Source organism: Carica papaya, chromosome 6, assembly GCF_054855325.1.
Source record: "Carica papaya isolate Zhongbai chromosome 6, ASM5485532v1, whole genome shotgun sequence".
Lineage (NCBI taxonomy): Eukaryota > Viridiplantae > Streptophyta > Magnoliopsida > Brassicales > Caricaceae > Carica > Carica papaya.
This window is the reverse complement of record NC_142314.1, coordinates 29,018,330-29,033,068: the sequence shown is the minus strand read 5'-3', so window position 1 is coordinate 29,033,068 and position 14,739 is coordinate 29,018,330. Positions and strand designations below refer to the sequence as shown.

The following is a 14,739-nucleotide window of genomic DNA, read 5'->3' as shown; positions in this document are numbered from 1 at the left end:
AATTTTATTTTATTTGTAAGAATTATTTTTTAAAACTTTCTTATGATTCTAAAATAATTAAGTACCTTAACAAATAAGATTATATACTCTATTTACATACATTAAATGAGTATTTTGATCAAAATATGAGACGAAAAAAGATCCAGACTCTCTAGGATGTCAATTGGTGTTGGACAACATTCTGAAATCAATTTGCCCTATATCGGTTAGCCTCGATGACAAAATTCTCTTTAAGCTGATTTCTGTAGTTCTCTTCTTCAATCAATATTCTAATTTATAATACAAACATATATAGATTTAATTAGTACCTAAATTTCTAAAGTTTAGTCTTTAGATTATATCAAAATAATAAGTACTAGTTTAACTATTATTAGTACTTTAATTAATTGTAATACCCAGTCCTAAAATTTGGTTCAAAATTAATTTTAATATCAAAAAATGTATAAAAATATATTTTTGAAATTAATAAATTTGAATTTAATATGAAATTATGAAAAAAAAAATAGGTTGATGATGAAATTAAAAATAATTTTGGAAAAAATGAGAGAAAATTTGGGTTCGGATAGTGTTTTTGAAAGAAAAATCAGAAATAGGGAGTCAGAATGTAATTAAAGAAAATTTTACCACGTAAGACTACCTAGTCAACATTCTCGACGAACCGGAGCGCGTCGCATGACAAGGTGCACTGACTCGGTGCCACGTAGGAGGCCACGCTTGTGATCCGCGTGCCCTGCGATCTGATGATCCGAAAGCGTTTCCGTGCGCGTGGACGGTCCAGATCCGTTCCCTTCTTATGCACGATCGGACGGTCACGATTAAACGCGATGAATGGTCAAGATTCATTCTCTTTTTAAACGCGATCAGACGGTCAAGATCAAATTATAATGAACGGTCTAGATTAATTTCTTCTTTAAACACGATCAGACAGTCGAGATCAAACGCGATGAGCAGTCCAAATTAACGCGAGACAAATAAAAATAATTTGCATCACACCAAACTCAAACTCTAGCCGCCAGCTTCTCGTCAAAGAAGAAGAACCAGTCGCTGGAGAAGGGAGCCAACCGCTGCCCACCGCCGCGCCGAAGCTACCTCCGACCGCCAAAAAAGGTAAAAATTCTTCTATCCCCTCGAAATTTGATTCCGAGCACCCCCATAGTCAAATCAGAGCAAAATAAATAACGGGTAAGCTAGAAACCGTAGGCAAAACTCGTAACTTCCTCCGATGAGCCCCTTTCCATTTCCTGTTTCGTGCGATTTTTTCACAGTTTTGTTCATCGTTCTGTTTTCTACAGGTTGATCAAAGAAAAATGCTCAACCGCGAAGGTGAGTTGGCGGAGCTGCCGCACTGAAAAATTCCATAATCAGTAGGTTTCCATTTTTTAATTTTTTTTTCGGCCAACCGAGGCCCCCTAACATGTTTTCTCGCAGGGATGGGTATAAAATCGGCCGAAATTGGCCAAAACTAGCCAAAAACGCCCAGGCCAAGGCAAATCGCCGTCGCGGGTGGCGGTGTCGCCGTGCCAGAACTCCAAAATTGGCCGGAAAAGGATTTTTAACACCAATTTTAGATTTTGGGGTTATTTTTAGGTACGTAAATTGTATTTTAATCTTCATAGAAAAATTCAAAAAATTCGAGAATCGCCAGTAAGTGCAATAGAAAGTTTGGTGTTTTTGACACCGATTCGGGTACGAATCTTTCACCTTATTTTCTATTATGAAATCGGAGCTTAATAATCGATAATATGATATTCTGTGTAATTTAAAAAATTTTGAGAATAATTATAGGTTACTAATGGAGTTGGAACCGGTTACTTGTTCATTTGTCATGTTTAACTGATTGGTGAATTTACAGCTTTAAATACATGATGATATACTGGAATAGTTAAATTCAATTATGCTTCCTTGATATATATATTACTTGTCTTGCGTGATTTATAATTAATTTGTGAAATTGAAAATTAATATACAAACAGAAAATTGTTTAGTCATGTGAATTAATAAATGGTAGTCTTATTGGATATCCTGAGAGATGGTGGACGGACTGGGTACATAGGAAATCCTACCGTGAATGTTGCCTCATACCGGATGGGTTATCGAGGAATGATATTTTTTGATCTCATAGCGGATGAGATATGGGGATGGCACGATTCACCCTCATACCGGACGGGGTATGGGGACGGCCGATTAGTTGATAATGTTGGATATTAGTTCACGCATAGTGGGACATCCCTATTAACCCCCCAAGGATACCAGTAAGTAAATAAAAAGGAAAGGTTGTTGCTCTTACTCACTTGAATATAAGATTAGAATGTTATTTGAGTTATTGTCTCTATAGTCGATTTTAAAAATCTCACAACAGTAAATATATGCTCTTATGATAAATGAATTTGCTTAAATCAAGAACTTCATTGATTGTTTTCATAATTTTTACCAACCTTCAGTTTTTGTATCGGTGAGTAGTGTGATATTCTTACTGGGCTAGTGTACCTCATCCTTTTATTAACTATTTTATATCAAGAGGATCAAGATCCAAATCCCGATCAATAAAAGAGTTGTAAATAGTTCACCACTTGAACTCCCTTCAAAAAGTAATGAAGGTCGTCCTAGAATACTTAGTTATTTGCCTTTTTTTTTTATTTCTTTAATTTTTGTTCTTTTAGAAGGGACATTCATGTAATCCTATTAGGCATTTTAAATTATTGTGTAAGGAATGTAAACTCTAAACTCTATTATTTCGCTTCTGCATTTAATCTATAACTTTATTTCATTTTAAGTTTTAGCCATCTATAATTTATGTCTTGTATGATTTACGGTTGATTTGTGAAGTTGAAAATTAATATACAAACAAAAAATTGCTTGGTCATGTAAATTAATGAATGGTAGTCTTACTAGTTATCTTGGGAGATGGTGGACAAACTAGGTATATAGGGAACCCTACAATGAACGTTGCCTCATACCGGATAGGGTATCAAGAAATATTATTTTTGGCACTCATACCGGACGAGATATGGGGACGGCTTGATTCATCCTCATACCGGACGGGGTATGGAGACGACCTGATTTACTCTCATACCGGACGGAGTATTGAGGGATGGTATTTTTGGCACTCATACTAGACGGGGGTATGGGGACAGCCGGTTAGTTAACAATATTGGATACTGGTTCACGTATAGTGGGACATCCCTATGGGCCTCCAAAGATACTAGTAGGCAAATAAAAATGGAAAGTTGTTGTTCTTATTCACTTGAATATGATATTAAAATGTTATTTGAGTTATTGTCTCTATAGATCGATTTTGAAAATCTCGCAATTGTAAATATATGCAATAAATGGTTTTCCTTATGATAAATAAATTTGCTTAAATCAAGAGCTCCATTGGTTATTTTTATGATTTTACCAACCTTCAGTTTCTGTATCGATGAGTAGTGTGATATTCTTACTGGGCTAGTGTAACTCACCTTTTCATCAACTATTTTAGATTAAGAGGACTAAGATCCAGATCCTTATCAACAAGAGGGTTGTGAATAATTCATCATCCGGACTCCCTTCAAAAGCTAGTGAAGGTCGTCCTAAAATGCTCAGTTATTTGTCTTTTCTTTATTTATTTGATTTTTGTTATTTTAGAAGGGACATTCATGTAGCTCTATTGGGAATTTTAAATTATTGTGTAAGGAATGTAAACCTTAAACTCTATTATTTCGCTTCCGCATTTAATTTATGACTTTACTTTCTTTTAAGTTACGGGCCTCTACAGTTGGTCTCAGAGCAGCATTCTTCGGAACCATTCCTTACACAAAAACCTAAGGCAACACCAAAAAAATAAATTATCACTCAACCATTCCTTGTGAAATGCAGGTACAGATAGATGAGGAGAGGAAGACCTCCACTAAACCGAGTAGTCCGAGAGGGTTTACTTTAAGAGGATGTTGAATAACTTTTTAAAATATTGGAGAGACTCGTTGCTGCCCAGAAGGATTGGGAGGAAATGAAGGAGCTACCTGACCCTCCTCCACTACCACAATTTGAGCCACCCCGGTACAATCCTGTTCCTCCACAGTACCATCTGGCACCACCACAGTATAGTTCAGTGCCCCAATCGCATCACTTGACACCACCACAGTATAATCTGGTGCCCTCACTGTATTATCTAGTACCAATATAGGGCCATCCGGTCCCTCCCCAATACAATCCAATCCCTCTTTCACGGGACCCAGTTCTACCCATGATGGACCTAGACTACATTAAGAGGTACAAAAGACTAAACTCATCTACTTTTACAGGGGTATCCTCTTTTGAAGAGGCTAAGTACTGGTTAGCTGAGACAGAGAAGGCTTTCACGACTCTTGGGGTGGTTCCCGAACAGAGAGTTATACTCGCCACCTACATGCTGGTGGGAGAGGTAAGTCACTGGTGGCAACTCAAGCAGACCACCCTACCAGTTCTAGTCACTTGAGAACAGTTCCTGATGACCTTCAAGGCAGAGTACCTCTTAGAGCATCTCCGACATCTGAAAGAAATGGAGTTTGCACACCTGGTCCAGGGTGATATGATTGTGTCAGAGTATGCCCAAAAGTTCCTAGAATTGGACTGGTATTCCCTTAAGAGCATGATGGATAAAGGCAGAAAGGTAAGGAAGTTCAAGTGGGGCCTCCGACCTGAAATTAGACAGCAGTTGTATGTGTTCGATCTCAGTACTTACTCAGCCATTCTGGCCAAGGCACAATTAGTAGAAAGGAACCTTCGCATTTTTTCTTTAGCAGTAGAGAACCTCAGGTCTCTGGTTTCACACTGCAGACCAACACTCATTGTACCTGTTTAGCAGAATAAGAGACTTAGGCCAATGACTTAGGCTCCTCTTCATATTCTGGCAACATGACGCGGTAGGACTTACTAGTACTGTGGCAAGGATCATGAGAACTGACCCTACTATCGCCTCAATAATACTTGTCGTCTATATGGGATTGTCCAGCATTACGCGAGAGAGTGCCCAAGGAATCAGAATCAGACCAGACCTCCTACCTAGGGCAGAGCTTACAACCTCACTCACTAAGATGCAGAAGTCAACCCAAACGTGATACATGATACGTACACTATCTATAATTATCTTGCACATGTTTTGATTGACACTAGTACCTCATATTCATTTGTCTCACATGCTTTTACACTAAACTTGAATGTATTACCTAAAAGATTTGATTTTATATTGTTTGTGTCTATTTTTGGGAGTATGACACTACTAGAGGAGGTTATATACAGAGTCTGTATCATAGATATAGCAAATAAGAAATTGGGTGTGGACCTAATAGAGATTGACACGAGAGACTTTGATGTAATCATAGGAATGAACTAATTAGAGGCGTATCACGTTACTGTAGATTATTTTTACAAGAAACTTGCATTCAACCCTCCTAATGAAGAGTCATTTATAAATTAATAAAATTCTTTAAATATTATTCCCTCATGGCAATTTTTTTATTACCAAGTGCTTTAACTCGGTTGTTTTCTCTAATTAGGCAAACATAAGAAAGAAATGTGTATTCGAGAGATTCCTATAGTCTGAAATTTTCTGGATGTGTTTTCGAATAAACTATCCGGATTGCTAGTAGACAGAGAAGTTGAATTCACCATAGATCTTCAGGCAGGCACCCAGCCTATCTCAGTTGCCCCTTATCGCATGAGTCGTATTGAGATGGAAGAGCTGAGAAAACATATCAATGAATTGCAAGATAGTGGGTTCATCTGACATAATTTATCCCTTTGGGGTGCTGGAGTCACATTTGTACGGAAGGGGGATGAGATGTTAAGGTTATGTGTTGACTACATGGGACTGAACAGGGTCATGATCAAGAACAAGTATCTCCTCCCGAGGATCGATGACCTTTTTGATCAGTTGCAGGGTATCTAGATCTTCTCCAAAATAGACCTGCGTTTAGTTTACTATTAGGTAAATATCAAGGTAGAAGACATTCCCAAAATAGCTTTCCGAACTAGGTACGGACACTATGAGTTCCTGGTTATGCTATTTGGACTAACCAATGCACCAGCCATCTTTATGGATTTGATGCATAGGATTTTCAGAAAATTTCTGGATTTGTTCGTCATTATATTTATCGATGATATCCTAATCTATTCAAAAAGTAGAGAAGAACACGCTCACCATCTGACTCAGGTTTTGCAAGTCTCAAAGAAACGAAGTTGTACGCAAAGTTGAGTAAGTGTGGGTTCTGGCTTGAGTAGACTACCTTCTTAGGGCACATCATATCAAAGGATGGAGTGTAAGTGAAACTCAAAAAAGTTGAGGCAATGCTCGATTTCGAGAAATTGACATCAGCCAAGGAGATATAGTTTTTTGGGGATGACAGATTATTACCGCAGGTTTGTGGAAGAATTTTCTAACCTAGCTGCTCCTTTAACTCGGTTCACAAAGAAGAATGTTAAGTTTGAGTGGAACGAGAACTGTGAAAGGAGCTTTTTAGAATTAAAGAAGCGGCTGACTACTATCTTGTGTTAGTCTTGCCGAATAGGACATGTAGATATACAGTTTATAGTGATGTCTTTTACTTAGGATTGGGTTGTGTTCTGATGCAGCATGGGAAGATCATAACCTATGGGTTCAGGCAATTGAAGAGTCATGAGAAAAACTATCTTACCCACGACTTAGAACTTGCCGCGATTATCCACGTCTTTAAGACTTGGTGCCATTACTTGTATAAGAAAAATTTTCATATCTATACCGACCATAAGAGCTTGAAATATATATTCACTCAAAATGATCTCAATGTGCATTAGAAACGATAGATTAAACTCCTCAAGGACTACAATTGTAACATTTTATATTACCCGGGTAAGAGCAACGTGGTAGCCGACGTACTCAGTAGAAAAAGTACATGTATGTTAGTTCACTTAATAGTTTCAAAATGTAGGGTAATAGGGGCTGCATAACAGGTACGACTTCAGGAACTGAAGAGAGTTATATGTTTGGTCCACCTGACTATTCAACTTGAGTTGATTCAGATAATAAAGGAAGCCCAATCTGTCGATTCCACCCTAACAACCCTCAGGAAAGATGTAGAATAGATAATAAATTTAAAATTTTGAGTCTCTATCGATGGGTTGCTCAGATTTCGGGACATGGTGTGTGTTCTATGTAACAATAAGTTAAAAAAAAATATTATGATAGAGGCTCATAGCTCAAGATTTGTCATGCATCCTAGAAGCACTAAGATGTATCAAAGTATGCGACCTCAGTTTTGGTAGAACGGGATGAAAAGAGATGTGGTCGATTTTGTTTTCAAGTGTCTAGTGCGTCAGCAGGTCAATGCAAAACATTAACGCCCAGACTAGGTACTTTAGCTATTACCAATTCTAGAGTGAAAGTGGGAACACATCACAATGGATTTCGTGACAGTATTGCCTAGGGCACACTCGGAATATGATGCCATTTGGGTAATTATTGACTAACTCACCAAGTTTTCTCACTTCTTAGCCATCAAGATGACCGACTCCTTAAACAAGCTAGCAAGAATGTATATCCGGGAGATTGTCAAGTTACATGGAGTGTCAGTGACAGTAGTATTCAACAGGGACCCTAGGTTTACTTATCAATTCTGATCTAGTTTTCAGCAAGTTATGGGAACGAAACTGTCTTTTAGTACCGCTTTCCACCATCAGACTGATGGACAATCAGAAAGGACGATCTGCACACTGGAGGATATGCTCCGAGCTTGTCTTCTTGACTTTGGGGGCCATTGGGATAATCATTTACCTTTAATAGAGTTTGTCTATAATAACAATTACCAAGCAAGTATTGACATGGCTTCGTACGAGATGTTATATGGCTGCCCATGCAGATCGCTGATCTGTTGGGAAGAGGTGGGTGATAGAAAATTATTCGGTCCAGATCTTATAAAGTAGACTACAACTAAAATAGTTAAGATCAGAAAGAACATCCAGACAGCTTAGAGCAGGCAGAAGAGTTATGCGGACACCCAGAAGATGGATTTAGAATTTGAGAAATGTGATCGAGTGTTCCTTAAGGTCACTCTTTTCAATAGAATCAATAGGTTTGGCAAAAGGGGGGGAATCCAAATTCCTAGTTTATTGGGCCATTTGAAATTTTAGATAGAATTGGTACCATTGCCTACAGATTGACACTACCTCCAGAATTATCCAAAGTCCATAATGTGTTTCATGTGTCTATGCTATGCAAGTACAACTCGGACCCCTCTCACATCTTGGCCCACGAGCCCCTTTCACTCCATAAGGATATATCCTATGAGGAGGTATTGGTGGACATTGTAGGCCGAAATAGCAGAGTACTCCGCAACCAGAAAATTTCATTCGTTAAGATCCTATGGCAGAATCACACATAGAGAGAAGTCACATGGGAGCTAGAATCAGACTTCAGAGCCTAATATCCTCAACTGTTTGATTGAATGAGAGAGAGAATAATTTGAGGGACTAAATTTCTTTTAAAAGGGAGAGAGATGTAATACCCAGGCTCAGAATTTGGCCTGAGATTAATTTTAACATAAAAAATATATATAAAAACCTATTTTTGAAATTAATAAATTTTAATTTAATGTGAAATTATGGATAAAAATAGGTTGAGTATGAAATTGAAAATAAATTTGAGAAAAATGGGAGAAAATTTAAGTTAAAATTATATTTTTGAAAGAAAAATCAGAAACTGGATATTAGACAGTAATTAAGAAAATTTTTGTCACGTAAAAATGCCCAGTTAGCAGTCTCGACGAACGGTAGCGTGCCACATGGCAAGACACACTGACTCAGTGCCACGCGAGAGGTCACACTGGTGATCTGTATGCCCCACGATTGGACAACCCGGAAGCATTCCCGCACGTGTGGACGGTCCATATCTGTTCTCTTCTCATGTGTGATTGGACGGTTGTGATTAAACGCGATAAACAGTCCAGATTCGTTCTCTCTTTAAATGCGATCGGATGATCGAGATCAAATTGCGATAAACGGTCTAGACTAATTTCTTCTTTAAACGCGATCGAACGATCGAAATCAAATGCGATGAACAACTTATATTAACGCGAGACATGAATAAATATTTTTCCTCACACCGAACCCTAACCTTAGCCCCCAGCCTCCCACCGAAGAAGAAGAACCAATTGCCGGAGAAGGGAGCCAACTGCCGTGCCGGAGCCAACTGCCGTGCCGGAGCCACCTCTAACCGCTAAAAAAAGTAAAAATTCTCATATCTGCTTGAATTTTGATTTCGAGTACCTTCATGGTCAAATTGGAGCAAAAGCAATGGCGGACAAAGCCCTGAAGCACCGTCGCGGGCAAAACCCGCAACCTCCTCCGATGAGCCCCTTTCTGTTTTTCATTTCGTGCGATTTTTCTACCGTTGTGTTCACCGTTCTATTTTCTACAGGTTGACTAAAGAAAAACGCCCACCCACGAAGGTGAGCCGGTAGAGCCACCGCAACAGAAAATTTCAGCATCGGTAGGTTTTTGTTTCTTAATTTTTTCAGCCAACCAAGGCTCCCTATTTGTGTTTTCTTGCAGAGATGGTTATAAAACCGGCTGAAACTGGCCAAAACTGAATTTAAACGGCCAGGCCGAGGCAAAACACCACCGTGGGTGGCAGTGTCGTCGTGCCAGAACCCCAAAATTGGTTGAAATAAGATTTTTAACACCAATTTTAGATTTTTAGGGTATTTTAGGTACGTAAAGTGTGTTTTAATCTTCACAGAAAAATTCAGAAAACTTGAAAACTGCCAGTAAATACAGTAAAAAGTTCAGTATTTCGAACACCGATTCAGGTAAGAATCCCTCACCTTATTCTCTGTTATGGAATTAGAGTTTAATAATCGATAATATGATATTTTGTGTAATTTAAAAAACTTTAAGAATAATTACAAGTTATTAATGGGGTCAGAACTGGTTAGTTGTTCATTTGTCATGTTTAACTGATTGTTGAATTTACAGCTTTAAATACATTATGATATACTGGAATGGTTAAATGATTCAGTTGTGATTTCTTGATACATATATTGCTTGTCTTGCATGATATACGGTTGATTTGTGAAATTGAAAATTAATATGCAAACGAAAAATTGTTTGGTCAAGTGAATTAATTAATGGTAGTCTTACTGGGTATGCTGGGAGATGGTGGACCGAGTACATAAAGAACCTTACCGTGAACGTTACCTCATACCGAACGGGGTATCTAAGAATGGTATTTTTGGCACTCATACCAGACGGGGTATGGAAACGGCCCGATTCACCCTCATGTCAGATGAGGTATTGAGATATGGTATTTTTGGCACTCATATCGGATGAGATATGGGGACGACTAGTTAGTTGATAATGTTGGATATTGGTTCACGAGTAGTGAGACATTCCTATAGGCCCACAGGAATACCAATAGGCAAATAAAAATAAAAAGTTATTATTCTTACTCACTTGAATATGATATTAGAATGTTATTTGAATTATTTTCTATAGGTCGATTTTGAAAATCTCACAAATTGTAAATATATGTAATAAATGATTTTCATTATGATAAATGAATTTGCTTAAATCAAGTACTCCATTAGTTGTTTTTATGATTTTTACCAACTTTCAGTTTCTGTATCGGTGAGTAGAGTGATATTCTTATTAGGCTAGTGTAGCTCACTATTTCATTAACTATTTCAAATCAAGAGGTCACAGATCCAGATCCCGATCAACAAGAGGGTTGTGAATAGTTCACCACCCGGACTCCCTTCAAAAGGTAGTGAAAGTCGTCCTAGAATGCTCAGTTATTTGTCTTTTCTTTATTTATTTTTTATTTTCGTTCTTTTAGAAGGGATATTCTCGTAATCTTATTGGGCATTCTAAATTATTGTGTAAGAAATGTAAACCCTAAACTCTATTATTTCATTTCCGTATTTAATTTATAACTTCATTTCCTTTTAAGTTCTGCGCTTCTACATCAGTAATTTAAAATCAAATGACAAAGATAATAGTAAATATTAATTTTAATTTGATTAATTACCAATTACAGGTAAGCAATATACAGAAAGATTAATCTTCATAGTTATCACCCCTTGTATGGCCAAATTACTAAAGTACTATTTATTTCATTAAATGTTAGATTTTCCCTTGTTAGATGGGTGAGCTTTACTTTCTTCAAAATTGCCACTTTGAAATATTAATAGAAAAAGTTATTCAGATATGCATAACTATTTATGTCAAGAGTTATAAAAAAAAAAGAATGTTGAAAATGAAGTAACTTGAAACTCAATAAAGAGTTGAAGAAAAAAAGTACTCATTACTATGTAAAAACTTTAAGTGAAAAAGTTTAAGACACTAAACTCTGTTTAGGATGAGAGTATAATAGCCAAGAAAAACACAAAAAAGGGAAGTAAGAAGAAAAAATATTTATGTAAGTAAATTATGGCAAAAATATATTATGAGCTCCTGTACAATTTATTTTTTTCATGCCTCTATATCATTTTGAATTTAATTTAACTTTGTATGTTCAATTTTTTATCGATTCGGCTATTAACACTAATTATCATCTGGGGAGCCATCAATCGTTGGACACATAATCGATAATGCATCAAAATTATAGCATATTAATTATGATTTAATATATGATATGATAAAGTTGATAATTAATACCGATGATTTAATTATTAAAAATTTGAAAGTACAGAGTTAAATAGATCAAAAAATTAGTAAAATGTCTCAAATAAAAAAAAACAAATAAGATAAGAGTTCATAGGATATATTAGCTACTTCTTTTTTCTATTTTCTAGCTTTTGTTAATTCAAATTGCATAGCAAAAATAATGAGAATTGGAAAATAAAAGGTATATATTTTATGCAGGGTTAACATTTGTATAGGATTTGGACAAGAAATTACAACAATTTTTTAATATTAAATTTTTTAGTTTATTAAGTTGTTCCAACAAAAAAATATATTCGTCAAAGAATATTCTCTTTATTTGAATATATTATATCTTGTTGGAATTACTATACACTCATCTAATATATTAATAAATTAAATTGTATATTTTACTAAATTAAATATTATAAATTAAAATATTCAGGAAATGATAAATACTAAATGAAACATAATCCAAAAACAAAATTATGGGTTGCATCTATCTTTCTTTCTCTTTGTAAAGCTTTTTTCGGTGAAGTCTTTAAGAAAAAAATAACGAGGAATAAGAGCCATTGTAATAGAAACTCCGAAACATGTTCTAGTTCTAAGAAAATTTTCATTCATTATTAAAGACTTATAACTATTTAGATAGTTTTTTTTTTCATATAATCTTTTTTAACACTCTTCTATATTTTAATAATCCTATAAACTCAGGTGGCATATAATAAGAAAACCAAAGCCTTTTGGCTAGAACCTTTTGTCTATATAATAACCGTGGCTAATTAAAGTGTATGTCATAAACAACTTATGTCAAAGCTGTTGGGTTGTGGGTCTCCTACATGACTTTTGTCAACGTTCTAACAGCAGAAAATAAAGCTCTATTTCCATTTCGATCGTCCTGGAATGCCTTTTGTGCTCTGAATTAAGTTTTCTAATGGTATTAAGATAGCAATCTATTTCATCTCGGATTAAGAGATTGTTAAACAAAGCTAAAGATTTTCTCAATATATTTGTGTATGACATATTCTATTATGTTATTGGACAATACGTATTTCTTCTATCGAATAGAATTTTATAGTTTATTTGTATATTTGATGTTAAATCATCTTGAAATTTAGATTGACTGCAATTATGTAAATTATTGTGTTATAAGAGGAGAATTATTATTATTATTATTATTATACACTTGTAATTTATCTTCAAATAAATTATTGAAATTATTATTATTATGCACTAAGAATTCTCTTTTACTATTTTAATTTCTAAGTTTGTATTTCAGATCTTCAAACTATGCATTGAGGATATGCGTTAATTTTAATTCAGGAAATCACATTTATGTTTTTACACCAATTTTGAATTTTTTTAATAGATTATATATATATATGCATTTATTAATTACATAATATACATAAATTTACCTTGAATTGGTTCAGGCAAAAGAAGAAATATGATGAATAAAAGAGAAAAAAAGAAAAGATCAGAAAGATAGGCGACGACCTTGACTATACATACAATGGGTTGGATTTTTCTGTGAGCAATAAGCAGCAGATCTCCCCTTATTTAGGGGCAAGCTGTTGGCCTTACGTGAATTCTTTCGAGACAAGGGCGGCCCGATTCGACATTGTAGTTTACTCTGATCTTCCTAGACTCAGTCTCTCACTCTTGCTAGCCCCTGTGAACATTTTTTATTAAAGAGGGTCTCTCTCTCTCTCTCTAACCCGTAAAAAATAATACACACAAATTAATTATAATATAATAAAAGTAAATTTCAAATGAAAATACATACAAAAAATTAGGGTAATATAGTCAGTGACCTTCTATTAAGGACATTAATTGTATAGCGAACATAATGAATCTTACGATCTAACCCATAGATTGGGGCTGTCACATATAATCCCCTCTTTACGTTTTTTAAGTTGTAGCATGCCATGATTTGACATGCCACATGTCACAATCTGATGATACAACCCTTTTGAACATAATTGACTTTTAATTTACAGTCGGTAAATATTGGGATTCACATACACAATCTGCATTTCTAGGATGGCTACAAATAAATGAAACTATCTTTTGATTTCTCTCATCTATCTTAAACATAATATTAACATGCCTTAAACAGACGGTTGATTTGCTAAACAAATGTATAAAATTTTATAAAGAAAAAAGCATTAGATTGTTAATTACTTTACCCACTTTTTTTTATTTTTTTTTTAATTTGGCTAAAACAAAGACATGCCCTGACACTATAAATTGAAAAGCATTCCCTCCTATATCCCCAAAAATTAACTGGCTTTTTTCAGCTGTTAATTGTATGTACTAACTACTTTATATGGTATTAAACCCCTCAAGAAAGAACACTAAATACTGTATATTGTGGCTGACTGACTTCCGTTCATATCATTGTTGTTGAAGGTGATGAAGCCTAGGCGACCACCTTGTACCCACAAACTGCTAAAAAAACATATGAAAATATGCAAGTATGATTAGTCCTTCACCGTGGTCTTTCTCCCAATTCCTTTCCTCATTCTTTTTGTTTTTGGTATACAAGATTTGAGAAAAAAAATAATAATAATAAAATAAAATTTGAACCAAAAGAAAATAAGAATAACAGTGACAAAGATGCCAAACCCCTTATCTTTACAAGCCTATTATATACTTGGTTATTTTCTCTTGATGCTGAAGACAGATTGGGCATTTTCCGAGCCATATGTTAAAATCCTGACCATCCCCAACCAAATTTTTAAGTTCTGCAGACCTCTATTTGCTCTCTACCAAACTGATCAAGATCCTGCAAATTGGCAGCTTCCATCCTTTTTATTCCTATGACTTTTCCTTCCTGACCATACACCGTCCAAGTAATATTCTTTACACACCGAATACCACAACTCCTACGCTCTCCACCTCTCTTTAGTACACAATCTGCTCTGCAGTTAATTGTCGATCATTTGTTCCACACAGGTTTGCAATGAGCTTCTGTAATCAATATAATAAAGAAGAAACACACAAAGAAGTAAGTAGCACAAAAAGGCACTGGAAGTATATGCATAAATAGGCATTGAAATACAAAACCCTTTACAGGCCCAATCCCCATCAAGAACACATCTTTGACAG

At 35.5% G+C, this 14,739-nt stretch overlaps 1 protein-coding gene across 2 annotated transcripts in view; it reads right to left on the bottom strand.

The window, feature by feature from the left end:
- Window positions 1-14,090: 14,090 nt before the first annotated feature.
- LOC110811603 (phospholipid-transporting ATPase 1-like) overlaps window positions 14,091-14,739 on the bottom strand; it is a 34,810-nt gene continuing 34,161 nt past the window's right edge. For both annotated transcript variants that reach the window (XM_088223222.1, XM_088223223.1), the window contains exon 9: window positions 14,091-14,601. The gene's annotated coding sequence lies outside the window, so the exon portion shown is untranslated. The remainder of the gene's footprint in view (window positions 14,602-14,739) is intronic.